Source organism: Capsicum annuum, chromosome 12 (genome assembly GCF_002878395.1).
Source record: "Capsicum annuum cultivar UCD-10X-F1 chromosome 12, UCD10Xv1.1, whole genome shotgun sequence".
NCBI lineage: Eukaryota > Viridiplantae > Streptophyta > Magnoliopsida > Solanales > Solanaceae > Capsicum > Capsicum annuum.
The window spans coordinates 113,502,245-113,517,910 of NC_061122.1; the positions used below are offsets into that span (position 1 = coordinate 113,502,245).

At 36.2% G+C, this 15,666-nt stretch overlaps 2 pseudogenes; both read left to right on the forward strand.

Moving 5' to 3' along the window:
- LOC107849103 lies at nt 1–10,596 on the forward strand (annotated as a pseudogene).
- Nucleotides 10,597–11,263: 667 nt separating this feature from the next.
- Nucleotides 11,264–12,664, forward strand: LOC107849102 (annotated as a pseudogene).
- The last annotated feature ends 3,002 nt before the right edge of the window (nt 12,665–15,666 follow it).

Genomic DNA, 15,666 nt, shown 5'->3' on the forward strand with positions numbered 1-15,666 from the left:
ATGTCATGAAGGTATGATAGTCATACAAAAATCTTCTCCCCGAATGCTGTCTTTATCAGGTTTAGTATGCAATGAAGGATATTAAAAATGTAGGTAGTGCTATAGGCATCTTGTACAAGGATAGTGTAATACCCCAAGAAATTTTTCTTTGAAATTTTGTGCGTAATGTGTTGGGTTCTATCTTCTAGAATGAATTATAAATTTTTCATATGGAATGTCTTAGATTATGACCCACCATTGAGTAGAGTATCGAATAATCTTTCCAACGATATGTGGATCATCCAAAATGGACACCCGAGCGACGAGTTATGAACATTCCGATCGAATTGTGAATAGTAGTGAACAGTAAAACGTGCAGGAAAAAGTACTGAGGCTTGGTGTATTTTTGCTCCAACTTTAAACGATCATAACTCCTTGTACATAATAATCTAGGTAATCTACTATATATCAACGGAAAGCTCTGCGAGTACTCTTTCTAATGAAATTGGTTTTATCCAATTTATCTATCGGAGCAAAAAGTTATGGTCGATCTACTTCAGCCTATCAAAAGTGAATTTTTGGGTCAACTTCAAATAATCATAACTCCTCGTACACAATGATCTGGGTAAGATACTATATATCAACGGAAAGATATGAGAGTCCTCTTTCTAATGAAATTAGTTTCATCCAATTTGGATATCGGAGTAAAATGTTATGGTTGATCTACTTCAGACTATCAAAACAATCCACCAAAGGACAAATTCAAGAATTATTAGATTTTTAGGGGCGTTTTGGTCATTTTTCCTCCCCCCAAAATCCATCCAAACCCTATATTAAAGCCTATTAGAAGCATTATATGTTATATTTCATCAAATTCCCTCAAAAAGAAAACCCTAAGCTCTTACACCCAACTTCAAGAACCTCCAAAGTTCATCATTAATTCTGCAAATTTATTCAAGATTCCAAGTTCCTAGTTCAAGAACTCCAAGAACCATCATTCAAAGGCACGATTAACATCTCAAAAATGAGTATCGATCTAAAGTTCATTATTCAAGGTATGTGGGGTTTTTCAACAAGAACTCTCTTTTGTTCTTGTGTCCAAAAGTAATTTTCTTTACAAAGCCATGATTTTTATGAATTTGAAGCATGAACCCATATCTTATGATGATTATTATGAAATTTTGATGTTTATGATTTTGAAAGATGAATTTACATGTGTGGAGATATAAAGTATGAATCTTAAATAATATTTATCATGATTTTGATATTTGGGTCGTGAATCCCCATTGAAAATTGTGTTTTTTTGAGAAAGTGTGTTATAAGCACGTTGATGTTGAATATTTGATATATTTTGAATGATTTGACCTTTTGGTCTTAATGGAGTTGTTTTGAACTCGAGTGTGAAAGAAATCCACAACGTGGTTGATTTTGATAGATGGGAAGCATGATGGCTCCCGATGTGTATTTATATATTACTGAAATTATTTTGTTGTAGATTGTCTTTGAAATGATCTGAGCTAAGTCCGGGAGAAATCTTTAGCACCGAGTGGGAGGTATAAAGCGTCCTTACTTCCCTAGAACTACGTGCCCCTATAGGAGTGAGCCTGAGGCTAATTTATATAGTAATCACTAGTTTGTGTGGATTTGATATCGATAGTCCTACTCCTATGGCAAAGATAGGACGGTTCTCCCCAACGTGGGTTGTACGTTGGACTCCATGTAGCTCACATAGTTTATGTCGGTTATAGGATCTCCCAGTGTGTGTGTGTTTCGTTGTGTCTATGGTGAATGGTGAAGTGATTTGAAAGTGAAATTATGAAAGTTATTCTTTTAAAAGATTTAAATGATATTTACATTATGAGAATTGATATTCTTGATGAACTGAAAGTGATTGACAAATTATATGATGACTCATATGTGTTATTGTACTTATTTTATCCTCTCATGGTTATGATGATTTTCTTCGGGCTATGTGAGTTTTTCATACATCCTACATATTTCTTATAAATATTTATGATGATGATGTTTATACAACAGCATACACCCCTATAAACTCGATTTCTTTCCATGGTACTGACCCACATCTTTGGATGTGGGCTGCATTTTCTCGGAATGTTCAGGTGCTCAATTCTATGTTTGACAGTGATTCTTCGGGCATGCCGTTCTATATTCTCTGTTGTGGTGAGTCCTCACGTTCCGAGGACATGATGTATGATGTTGGTTTTACGGAATTGTTTACTTTTGATAACTGAGTATGAGTCAGTTGGGGCATGTCTCAATGGCTCGCTGGTTTTATTAATTTTTTTAGAGGCTTGTCAGACTAGTATAGATATTGGGAGTTGACTAATAAGTTGTATTTTATTATCTTTCTGAAATTCTTTTATTCTTGGATAATGATTACTCTATTGATATTTGAGGTTTATTTATGAAAACCCCATTGATTTGTGTTGAACTAAATGAAAATGGCTCAAAGGGTTAGCTTGGGGCTACTCATAGCCTCAAGCACCGTGTGACGCTCCGGGACCCGTTTTCTGGGGCGTTACAAACTTGATATCAGAGCCTAAGGTGTTAAGGTGTCCTAGGGAGTCTGACAAGCCGCGTTAAGTAGAGTCTTGATCATCAGTGTGTAGCGCGCCACATCTATAAGCAAGAGGTTATGAGACGTTTTAGGAAAAAGTGTGATTCTTTCTTTCAGAAGTCTATCGTGCTTAAAGTGTCTCTCTCTGCTATTGATTCGTGCTCTTCTCTTTTAGAAATATGCCTCTACGTCGAGCAATAAGAAATAATGATGGTCAGCAACCTCAACCCGTTGACCCATTGAATAAAAACGTATCTTATGCTGAATTTCGGGCAGCCTTTCAGGCGCTGGCCCAAGCTGTTACTGCAAATATTCAGGCCAACCCGACCTCGGCTCCACAACAGCAGGGAGGTGATTCAGCTGCTGCCAGAATCCATGACTTCATGCGGATAAATCCATCGAAATTCTATGGGGCTAAGTTTGATAAGGATCCACGGTTGTTTTTAGAAGAAGTGCGGAAGATTACTCAGGTGATGCATGTATCTGAGGAACATAGTGTAGAGTTGGCTGTGTATAGGTTGAAAGACCTTGCTTATGACTGAGTTGTTGCTTGAGAAAAGGTAAAGGTGAGGGAGTTGTCCCTATAACTTGGTAAGAGTTCCAGGATGCATTCCTGGATAAGTTTTTCCCTTTGGAGATAAGGGAGGCAAAGGTGGAAGAGTTTATGAACCTGCGACAGGGCTCTATGACTATTAGGGAGTACTGTCTAAAGGTCAATCAGTTGGCCAAGTATGCTCCTGACTTAGTGACTGATAATCGAGCTAGTATGAGTAAGTTTATGACTGGAGTATCTAGTTATGTGGTTAAGAAGTGTAGGTCTGCTATGCTGAATAGTGAGATGAATCTTTCTAGGCTGATAACTTATGCGCAACAGATTGAGTCAGGATCAAGAACAGGATTTCGTTGTGTCAGACTAGATCGCAGGGAGGGAGTCGCCCTCAGTATCAGGATCGTTTGTTTATGCCAGCACCATCCTCTACTAGTGCTCCCATTCCTAGAGGTAGGCAGGAGCAAGGTAGCAGGTCATATGCATCTAGGTCCCAGTATAGTGCTGGCAGTAAGCCAAATCGTCCCGTGTGTCCTAAGTGTGGTAGGGCTCATTCGGGTGAATATTGAGGTGAGAAGAGGGGTTATTTCTGGTATGGTGACATGGGTAACAGAGTTAGAGATTGTCCACAGGATGGACAAGGGCATCGCGACTATCGCCCTCAGACCCAGACTCAGACTGTTAGTGCTCTAGTTCCAGCGACTGGCCCAGCCCCAGCTTAGGGTGCCGCTTCTAGCAATGCTGGCGGGCAGCGCCAGAATAGATTCTATGCTTTACCGTCCTGCCAGGAATAGGAGGACTCTCCCGATATTGTTACTGGTATGCTTCGTATATTTCAGTTTGATGTGTATGCTTTGTTGGATCCTGGATCCAGTTTCTCATATGTTACACCTTTGATTGCTGTGAATTTTGAAATGAGTCCTGAGATTATTCATGAGCCTATCCTAATTTCTACCCCAGTGGGTGATTCGATTGTTGCCCAGAAAGTATATAAAAAGTGTTCTATTACTGTTCTTCATAGAGTCTTGTTGGCTAATCTGATTGAGTTAGACATGGTAGATTTTGATGTGATTCTGGGTATGGACTGGCTATATTCTTCTTATGCCTCTATTGATTGTCGAACCCGAGTGGTTAAGTTTTAATTTTTGGGTTCATCCATGTTTGAGTGGTCTGGGAATTCTGTGTCACCCAAGAGTTATTTTATCTCTTACCTCAAAGCTAGAAAGCTTATTTCCAAGGGGTGTATTTACCATTTGGTTAGAGTCAAAGACACTAAGTCTATGCCTCTAACTCTCTAGTCTGTTAGCGTCGCCAATGAGTTTTTCTGATGTTTTTTTGGATGATCTCCCAGGAATACCTCCTGATAGAGAGATAGAGTTTGGGATTGATCTTCTTCCCGATACTCAGCCCATTTCTATTCCTCCTTACTGTATGGCCCCTGCTGGACCTAAGGAGTTGAAAGACCAACTTAAAGATCTACTAGATAAGGGTTTCATAAGGCCAGTGTTTCTCCTTGGGGTGCTCCTGTATTGTTTGTGAGAAAGAAAGATAGCTCTTTGCGTATGTGCATTGATTACCGCTAACTGAATAAAGTCACCATAAAAATAAGTATCCCCTTCCGAGAATAGATGATTTGTTTGACCAATTGTAAGGTGCAAGTTATTTCTCAAAGATAGACCTTCGTTTCGGCTATCATCAACTTAAATTTAGGGAGTGTGACATCCCGAAAACCGCTTTTCGAACTCGTTATGGCCATTTTAAGTTTCTTGTTATGTCTTTCGGGTTAACTAATGCCCCAGTAGCTTTCATGGACCTCATGAATCAAGTGTTCAGACCATATCTGGATATATTTATCATAGTGTTCATCGCTGATATACTGGTGTACTCTCATAGTGAGGATGAACATTCTGATCATCTCCGAACTGTCTTGCAAACCCTTAGAGATCACAAGTTGTTTGCCAAGTTCAGTAAGTGTGAGTTTTGGCTAAGGTCAGTTCCTTTTCTGGGTCATATCATTTCTTCCGAGGGATTAGAGTTGATCCCCAAAAGACCAAAGCTATTAGAAATTAGCCTAGACCTATTTCTCTGACTGATATCTAAATTTCTTAGGTTTAGCTATCTACTACCGCCATTTTGTTGAGGGTTTCTCCTCTATAGCGTCTCCTATGACTCGGTTGACCCAAAAGAAAGTGAAGTTCTTGTGGTCAGAATCTTGTGAGAAGAGTTTTCAGGAGTTGAAAACTCAACTCACTTCGACCCCTATTTTAACTTTGCCTGATGGTGTTAATGGTTTTGTGGTGCACTGTGATGCTTCGAGAGTTGGGTTGGGTTGCGTATTGATGCAGAAGGGTAAGGTGATAGCTTATGCTTCTAGACAGTTGAAACCCCATGAGAAAAATTACCCCACCTATGACCTTGAGTTGGCTGCTGTTGTGTTTGCTTTTAAAATCTAGAGACACTATTTGTATGGTGTCCATGTTGATGTTTTCATTGATCATAAGAGTCTGCAGTATGTGTTTACCCAGAGAGAATTGAATCTTAGGCAGAGACGATGATTAGAATTATTAAAGAACTATGATATGAGTGTGCTATACCATCCGGGAAAGGCCAATGTTGTGGTGGATGCCCTAAGTAGAGTGTCCATGGGTAGTGTTTTGCATGTGGTAGAAGGTAAGAAAGAGTTGGCTCGTGATGTACATCGTTTGGCTAGATTGGGGGTTAGGTTGTTTGACTCAGCTGAAGGTAGTATAGGGGTTCAGAGTAGTTCCGAATCCTCCTTGGTTTCGGAAGTGAAGGAAAAGCAATACTTAGATGCTAGTTTGGTCAGACTGAAGGAGTCAGTCAAAGACCAAAAAGTAGAGGTTTTCTCCTAAGGGGGAGATGGTGTATTGAGATTATAGGGTAGATTGTGTGTCCCTAATGTTGATGATCTGAGACAGAGGATTATGGCTGAAGTGCACGGGGCGCGATATTCTATTCATCCTGATGCCACCAAGATGTACCGAGACTTGCGGGAAATCTATTGGTGGAGTGGCATGAAGAAAGATATAGCAACGTTTGTAGCTAAGTGTGCAACATGCCAATAGGTTAAGGATGAACACCAAAGACCTGGTAGTATGATGCAAGAGTTTAGTATTCCTAGTTGGAAGTGGGAAGAGATAAATATGGACTTCGTGATTGGTTTACCTTCTTCCCGATGCCATCATGATTCCATTTGGTTGTGGTTGATAGGTTGACTAAGTCTGCTCATTTCTTGCCTGTTCATACTTCATATACTGCTGAGGATTACGCTAGATTGTATATCCGAGAGCTAGTCAGACTTCATGGAGTTCCCTTGTCTATCATTTTGGATAGGGGTACTCAGTTCACTTCGCAATTTTGGAAAGCTTTTCAGAAGGGTCTTGGTACCCAAGTGCTTTTGAGTTTTGCTTTTCATCCGTAGACTGATGGTCAGGCTGAGCGGACCATCCAGACCTTAGAGGATATGTTGAGCGCTTATACACTTGACTTTAAGGGAAGTTGGATGATCACTTACCGTTGATAGAGTTTGCTTACAATAATAGTTACCACTCTAGTATTGGCATGGCTCCGTTTGAAGCCTTATATGAGAGGAAGTGTAGATCATACATAGGTTGGTTCAAGGTGGGTGAAACGGCTGTGAGTGGTCCTGATTCAGTATTTGAGGCTATGGAAAAAGTTAAGTTGATTAGGGAAAGGTTGAAAACTACGCAGAGTCGTCAGAAGTCATATGCGGATGTTAGAAGGAGAGATTTTGAGTTTGGAGTTGGTGACCTAGTGTATCTGAAAATTTCACCCATGAAGGAGGTGAAGAGATTCGAAAAAAAGGGGAAGCTTAGTCCCCATTATATTGGACCTTACAAAATTCTTAGCCGTGTTGGTAAGGTAGCTTATGAAGTCGAGTTGCCTTCCGAGTTGTCCTCTGTTCATCCAATATTCCATGTCTCCATGCTTAGAAAACATATTAGCTATGTTGTGGTAGTGGATTCCTCTGTGAGTGCTGACATTCAAGAAAATCTTTCTTTTGATGAGATTCCTATTGAGATTCTTGATTTCAGTGTCTAAAGACTAAGGAACAAAGAAGTTCCTTTGGTCAAGGTGTTGTGGCGAAACCAATCTATTGAGAGTACAACTTGGGAAGCTGAGGCGGATATGCGATCCAAGTACCCGCACCTATTTTTTGCGAACTCCAATCAAGTCGAAGGTACCGTTCTTTCCTAAATCATGCACTTTTGATAAAAGTTGCAGCAGTTCAGCTGTCATTTATTACGTGTTCAGCTGTAGTTTCTTGAATTTATGCATTCTATGTTGCATTCAGAGTGAGAAACGATGTGGTGATGAGTCTAACGAGTGGTTTTAGCTGTATTCTCTATTCCCTATCTAATCTTGGCATGTCTAGCGTCATTCGAGGACGAATGTTTCCAAGGGGGATGATGTAATACCTCGGGAAATTTTTCATTGAAATATTGTGCGTAAACGTGTTAGGTTCTATCTTCTAGGATGAATTATAAATTTTCCATGCGGAATGTCTTAGATTATGGCCCACCATTGCATAGAGTATCGAATAATATTTCCAACGATATGTGAATTATCCAAAACGGACACCTGAGCGACGAGTTATGAACATTCCGATCGAACTATGAACAGTAGTGAACAGTAAAACGTGCAGGAAAAAGTACTGAGGCCTGACGTATTTTTGCTCCAACTTTAAACGATCATAACTCCTTGTACATAATGATCTGGGTAATCTACTCTATATCAACGGAAAGCTCTGCGAGTCCTCTTTCCAATGAAATTGGTTTCATCCGATTTGTCTATCGAAGTAAAAAGTTATAGTCGATCTACTTCAGCCTATCAAAAGTTAATTTTTTGGTCAACTTCAAACGATCATAACTCCTCGTACACAATGATCTGGGTGAGATACTATCTATCAATGGAAATATATGAGAGTCCTCTTTCTAATGAAATTAGTTTCATCAAATTTTGATATCAGAGTAAAACGTTATGGTTGATCTACTTCAGAATATCAAAACAGTCCACCAAAGGACAAATTCAAGAATTATTTGATTTTTAGGGGCGTTTTGGTCATTCCCCTCACCCAAAATACATCCAAACCTTATATTAAAGCCTATTAGAAGCATTATATGTTATATTTCATCAAATTCCCTCAAAAAGAAAACCCTAAGCTCCTACATCTAACTTCATGAACCTCCGAAGTTCACCATTAATTCTGCAAATTTATTCAAGATTCCAAGTTCCTAGTTCAAGAACTCCAAGAACCATCATTCAAAGGCACGATTAACATCTCAAAAATGAGTATCGATCTAAAGTTCATTATTCAAGGTATGTGGGGTTTTTCAACAAAAACTCTCTTTTGTTCTTGTGCCCAAAAGTAATTTTCTTTACAAAGCCATGATTTTTATTTGATTTTTATGAATTTGAATCATGAACCCATATCTTATGATGATTATTATGAAATCTTGATGTTTATGATTTTGAAAGATAAATTTACATGTGTGGAGATATAAAGCATGAATCTTGAACGATATTTATCATGATTTTGATATTTGAGTAGTGAATCCCTATTGAAAATTGTGTTTTTTTAGAAAATATGTGTTATAAGCACGTTGATGTTGAATATTTGAGATATTTTGAATGATTTGACCTTTTGGTCTTAATGGAGTTGTTTTGAACTCGAGTGTGAAAGAAATCCACAACGTGGTTGATTTTGATAGATGGGAAGCATGATGGCTCCCGATGTATATTTATATATTACTGAAATTATTTTATTGTGGATTTTCTTTGATATGTTCTGAGCTAAGTCCGGGAGAAATCTTTAGCACCGAGTGGGAGGTATAAAGCGACCTTACTTCCCTAGAACTACGTGCCCCCGTAGAAGTGAGCCTGAGGCTGATTTATATAGTGATCACTAGTTTGTATGAATTTGATATCGATAGTCCTACATCGATGGCAAGGATAGAACGGTTTCCTCAACGTGGGTTGTACGTTGGACTCCATGTAGCTCACATGTTTTATGTCGGTAATAGGATCTCCCAGTGTGTGTGTGTTTCCTTGTGTCTATGGTGAATGGTGAAGTGATTTGAAAGTGGAATTATGAAAGTTATTCTTTCTAAAGATTTAAATGATATTTACATTATGAGAATTGATATTCTTGATGAACTAAAAGTGATTGACAAATTATATGATGACTTACATGTGTTATTGTACTTATTTCATCCTCTCATGATTATGATGATTTTCTTCGGGCTATGTGAGTCTTTCATACATCCTGCATATTTCTTATAAATATTTATGATGATTTTTATATAACTGCATACACCCCCATATACTTGGTCCCTTTCCATGGTACTGACCCACATCTTCGGATGTGGACTGTATTTTCTCAGAATGTAGGTTGAGGTGCTCAGTTCCAGGTTCGACAGTGATTCTTCGGGCACGCTGTTCTACATCCTCTATTGTGGTGAGTCCTTATGTTCCGAGGACGTGATGTCTGATGTTAGTTTCACAGAATTGTTTACATTTGATAACTGAGTATGAGTCAGTTGGGGCATGTCTTAATGGCTCGCTGGTTTTATTGATTTTTTTAGAGACTTGTCAGACTAGTATAGATGTTGGGAGTTGACTAATAAGTCATATTTTGTTATTTTTTTGAAATTCTCTTATTCTTGGATGATGATTACTCTGTTGATATTTGAGAGTTATTTATGGAAACCCCGTTGATTTATGTTGAACTGAATGAAAATGGCTCAAAGTGTTAGCTTTGGGCTACTCGTAGCCTCAAGCACCGTGTGATGCTCCGAGACCCGTTTTCTGGGGTGTTACAGATAGGGTAGTGTTGGTAGGTGAAAAGAAAGTAACATCTAAGCTGCTTTAGACCTCAATATCGAGTGAGAAAATGTACAAGATTGATGATCATGTGGCATGCGCTGTAGCTGGAATTATGTCTGATGCCAACAGATTGATCAACACGGCCATGGTCCAGGATCAGCGTTATACATTCGCTTATCAAGAACCCATGCCAGTTGAACAACTTATCCAGTCACTCTATGATAACAAGCAAGGTTATACACAGTTTGGTGGACTTTGTCCCTTTGGTGTTTCATTTCCCTTTGCAGGTTCGGATAAAAATTATGACTTCCAACTGTATATGAGCGACCCAAGTAGAAATTACGGAGGTTTGAAAGCCATAGCAATTGGAGCAAATAACCAGGCAGCTCAATCAATTCTTAAGTAGAATTACAAGGATGATATCACAAAGGAAGAGGCTGTTCAACTTGCTCTTAAGGTACTTAATAAGACAATGGATACCACTAGCCTCACTTTAGAGAAACTTGAACTTGCTGAGGTATTTCTCTCTAATGGGAAAGTTTAGTATCAAGCATTCTCTTTCGATACTCTGAACAAAATATTGGTGAATGTTGGAATGACTCAACCTGCAATAGAAGAATCGTAGACCAATATCTTTGGATCGAGATTTGACATCGACTCTCTCTACACTATGTCTGGCATATTGTGCTAAAACTAAATGGTGGATTTGTGTTTTATTATAGTCGCATGCATATTTATGTAAAGCTCTTTCAATTTTGAATTTTGTTTCGGATTAGTTCATCGTTTGTTGTTATCATAGTACTTAACAACTTTGGAATTACTTAGTTGTTGAAAGGGAATTGGTAATAGAGGAAGAAAGGATATCTGGTGGAAAACTATTACGGCATGCATATGGTGGACACTATGAAAGGGAGTAATATGGTATTAACTACTATTACTATGGTTACGTGTATATTATTTTCTTGTAAGGGTCGTTGATAACTATTACTATGTTGAGCTTTTTTGGTTTTTTTCGCCTACATCTGGCTTTGTGTTCTCCCTTCCATTCAAATAACAACCCTATGTGATGGCCTAGACATGAATACTGCATGTGTAGTGCATCTGCTAAATAATAAACAATGGATGTGAACATTAATCATATACTATAAACAAATATTATATGTCGTTTATCTAACAAGAGTGTTCCAACATCGGGCCATGCTAGCACGGGCCATCACTATCTAGTATAATACAAGTTGCCTTTTTCGAAAAAAAAATATATAGTTGAGTTGAATGTATTACCAGTATTAACAATGGGAGTAGTGCTATTCGATTCATCTGGTGATTGAGTTACTTGAATCGTTCCCCGGTAAGTATAGTTTGCCTAAGGACACCCCTTCCCGGTGCTATTGATTTGCTAAATTCTGCTCAAAGCAATATGAATGAGATTTTAATTAAGAAAAAAAAAAAAGCTACATTCCAATATAAGTAAAACTATTAAAGGGAAATAAAAAGTAACTGCAATATGATAAGTAGTTTAATTGAAAAAAGAAATACAAGATAAAGGCAGAGAACTCCTAGAACCTCTTTAATCTTGAGTGCTTGACCTTATCCATTTACATTGTTGTTGGAAAACAGCAGAACAGGAACAATAATTGATGAATTTATGTTTTTCAATTTATATTTTCTACCCTTCCCAGACCCTACTAGGTGGGAATATACTGGGTTTGTTGTTGTTGTTGTTGTATATTTTCAATTATGTCTTGTCTTTAAGTTATTATGATTTACCATATCAACATAAGCCGTGTTTTCTGTACTTGGACAACTTTCCGAAGGATCAAAAGATTTTAGCATGAAGGTTGTATCAGCTATGGGCTGGTGAAGGTATTATATCATTAGAAGGTAACCAAGGAGAGGAGACAACAATAATGGAGATAGGGGAACATTATCTGTATGAGTTAGCTATATCCAATGCTCTTTTGCCAACCCAATAAAGATTACAGCTTCTCTTACACTACTCAAATTCCTAACAAAGGTTGTAGCTTTCTCAAATCTCCACACCGAATCTGGACTCAAGTCTGTTAATGACCATCTTTCTGGAAAAACTTATATCTTTGGAGATCAATTGACAAAGGATGATTAAGGTATATGGGGAAATCTTAGAGAAACCTAGTTCAGATCTTTATCCCAATGCTAGTTAATGGTACTAAGCTATTTCTAGTAAACTTGCATCAAGTTTTCCCGGGAAAACTGTTGGTGTGAGATTTAGAAGACAAGCTGCTCCTGCTACAACTGCAACAGCTAAGAAAACTTCTAAGCCTTCCAATGATAATGATGATGATGATTACATAGATCTTTTTGGAGAAGAGAAAAAGTAAAAAAAGAAGACAGCAGAAGCAAGGGAGGCTGCTAAGGCATCTAGCGAGAAGAAAGAGAGTGGAAAGTCATCTGTTTTTATGGACGTTAAGCCTTGGGATGATGAAGCTGACATGAAAAAACTTGAGGAGGCTGTGCACAGTATTGAGGTAGAAGGTCTTCTCTGGGGAGCATCCAAATTGGTCCCAGTTAGCTACAGGATTAACAAAAAGCAGATCATGCTTACAATTCTTGATGAACTTGTCTTGGTGGATACTCTAATTGAGGAACGTATAACCTAAGAGCCTATCAACGAATACATGCCGAGCTGTGATATTATTTCCTTCAATAAAATTTAAGGTCAACATACCAGGGAATTTTCTAAGTCTCTTGCCTTGTAAGGCTGTAATTTTGCTAGTTTTTGAGTTGTGATACTTTATTACTAGTGTTTTGTCTTTCCATCTCTATTCAAGTACGTTTAGTCATGAAAAATGGTTATTTAACTGTGAAAAAAAACTATATTCCAATGTCTCTGCAATAATTTCACAATGTTGAGGGTTTTACAACTTGGAAATGATGAAGAACTTTGATATGCAAGTTTCTCCTTTTAGAGATCTCTTCAAGTTAGAAAAACTACAGAAACTAGGAGCCATTCTCTCTCTGGAGTTTAACGAGATGGAAGAGATAATAACATACCTCACGCTAAGAACGGGGAATCTTAGGGAAACATCCTTCTGTATTTACTACAATTTTTATTTAGAAAAAGATCTAAACCTTCTGAAGCAACTGTTAGGTCATGACCATTGCCACAAGTTAGATCTAATTGGACATATTAGTAAGCTACCAAAACACTACTTCTTTTCATAAAGCCTCACCAAGTTAACAAAAATTAGCTAAACATCTTTTGCTAATCCATTGCTAAGTAACTAGTAACTAATAGGATTTTCTGATAATTCGTTGCTAAATAGGATTCACCAGTAAGTGTTAGACACCAATTAATAAATCATTTGATATATGATTGTTGAATGCAATTATTTATCTAATTTCATTCAAAGATAAAGTATGAGGACCAATACATACCTGGTTTTCTTGTTCAGATTCGGAAATTTTGCTTCACTTTGCAATGAAACTCCTTTTGTTTTCTCATATATATGGTCATTTTCCTGAACTTTTTTTGGAGCCAAAAACCTAAAAAAAATAAGCGCCCAAAAGGTGGATGTTTGAGTAGTGCTTGATGCTTTTAGCGAAGAGCTTATTCAAAAGGTTGAAACAATTAGGGAGTTTTGGTAAAAAGTTGGTCTATTTTTCTGTATTAACCAGTTGAGAATATGATGGAAGATGGTCAGTCTTACTACACTATCACACGTGAAGAGCAGCTTGACTATAAGTTACTAAATCTCTAGTTTTACCCACAATTTTCTAGAATTCAGCCTTATAATTAATTAAGATACACAAGTTTTTACTTAATTATAATTAAATATGATTATTTGTAAATAAATATTTTTAAAAGAAAAATTATGGGTAAACTAATAGGTCATTTGGTGTGAGGTGCTAAAGCAAATAATACCGGAATAACATAATAATTTCAGAATAAAAAATTTTAATGCATGTTTGGTTGATAATATTCGGAATAACGTATTTTGGGACTAATAAATAGTACTGGGATAAGTTATCCACACAATTGGTGGGATAACAATCCCATCATAATTTATCTTGGGATAAATTTTGTAAAAGGAAAAAATTACCCCTAACTATATTTATGCATGAACCACTTTATGTACGTTAGTATGTGCATAATTAATTAATCAATCTAACTCAAACACTTTAGGCTCCATAAATTATACTGACATAAACATATACGTTAACCAAATAGTAAGGTAGTAATTTTATATTTATACAAATGATAAACATTATAATTTGGTCATCTAGATAGCTAACAAATTGTATAACATAAGTAGACATGTCAAATAAATATAAGAATATTTTATGCATATTAATATTTTTCACATTTTATGTTAAATATTTGATGAATAATAAACTAAAATCATTTCATAAATGCATAAAATTTAGATGAATATTAAATTTTGTTTATTTTAAGATGAAATTTGTAATGAATTAATCCTCAAGATTTTTATAAATATTAAAATTATTATAGCTTTAATTAACCTATCTTCAATTGAGTAATATTTACCGACAACCTAAATTACCCTCAAACCCACAAATCCATATTAGCCTCTTATAACTAATTTTTTAGCCAAAGACAAATTTAATTAACTAGCACAGACCTTGTCGTATAGTTATAAGCCATTGTTAAGAATTTGAATTGAAATCTTGGTCACTATATTATTAGGGGCATCTCAAGCACATTCATGGCCTAAGGAGAAAATCAAATGGCAGCCGTAAAATTTTAAGAAAAAATAATTTTCTTTTAATGAACTCTATTTTCAAAATTATATAATTGATTTTTTCTAATTATTCCTTTTAAGTAATAATAATCAATACATTTAATTTTTCTTGAGACATAGTACACTAGATATATGAACTTCTTCTAATAAATCTTTCCTTTTATATAAATTTTTTTTCTATAAATAATATTTAATTTTTTTAAAAAAATTCTTGTATATTATTATAAAAATAAGGCCCCTCAAATTTGGGGGCCTATTCTTTTATAAGGTAGAGCCGCCCCTGTATATTATATAAGTGATATGCGTTCATAATCGATTCCATTGTTCAAATACATATTTGAAATTAAATAGTTTTTTAATCACTTGAAAATTGATATTGTATATATCAATTAAAATGAATTTTAATAGTCTATATTATATGAGTGATATGTGTTTAAATGAATTGACATAAACAACAAATCTTCTTGTACTTTAACAAGCTTAAGTTGGAAGTTTTTATTTCAAACCAAATAAGATATAGTAAAAATTTTTCTTAAACACACACGGCATAATCATGGGAAGGCACATGCAAAAAAATTAAAGTTAAATAAGATGAAAGTTTTATTTTTAAAATACACACGATATAATCATGAAAATACACACACACACACAAAACAATTAAGCTAAATAAGATGAAAGTTTTATTTTTAAGAATAAATATTTAAAGCATCAAAAGAAATATCTAAAAAAAAGTTAAATAAGATGGAGGGTATTTTGGTAATTAATTAATTTATTCTTAGAAATTATACCATGCATATTACTTTGAATACAACAAATCAAACACTCAATAAAAAATAATCCCAGCATAACTAATCCCAGTATAACTTATCTCATCATAACTTATTCCAGTGTAACTAATCCCAGCATAATACATTCCCAACCAAACGACCCCTAAGGGTCCTTTGGTGGGGTTTATA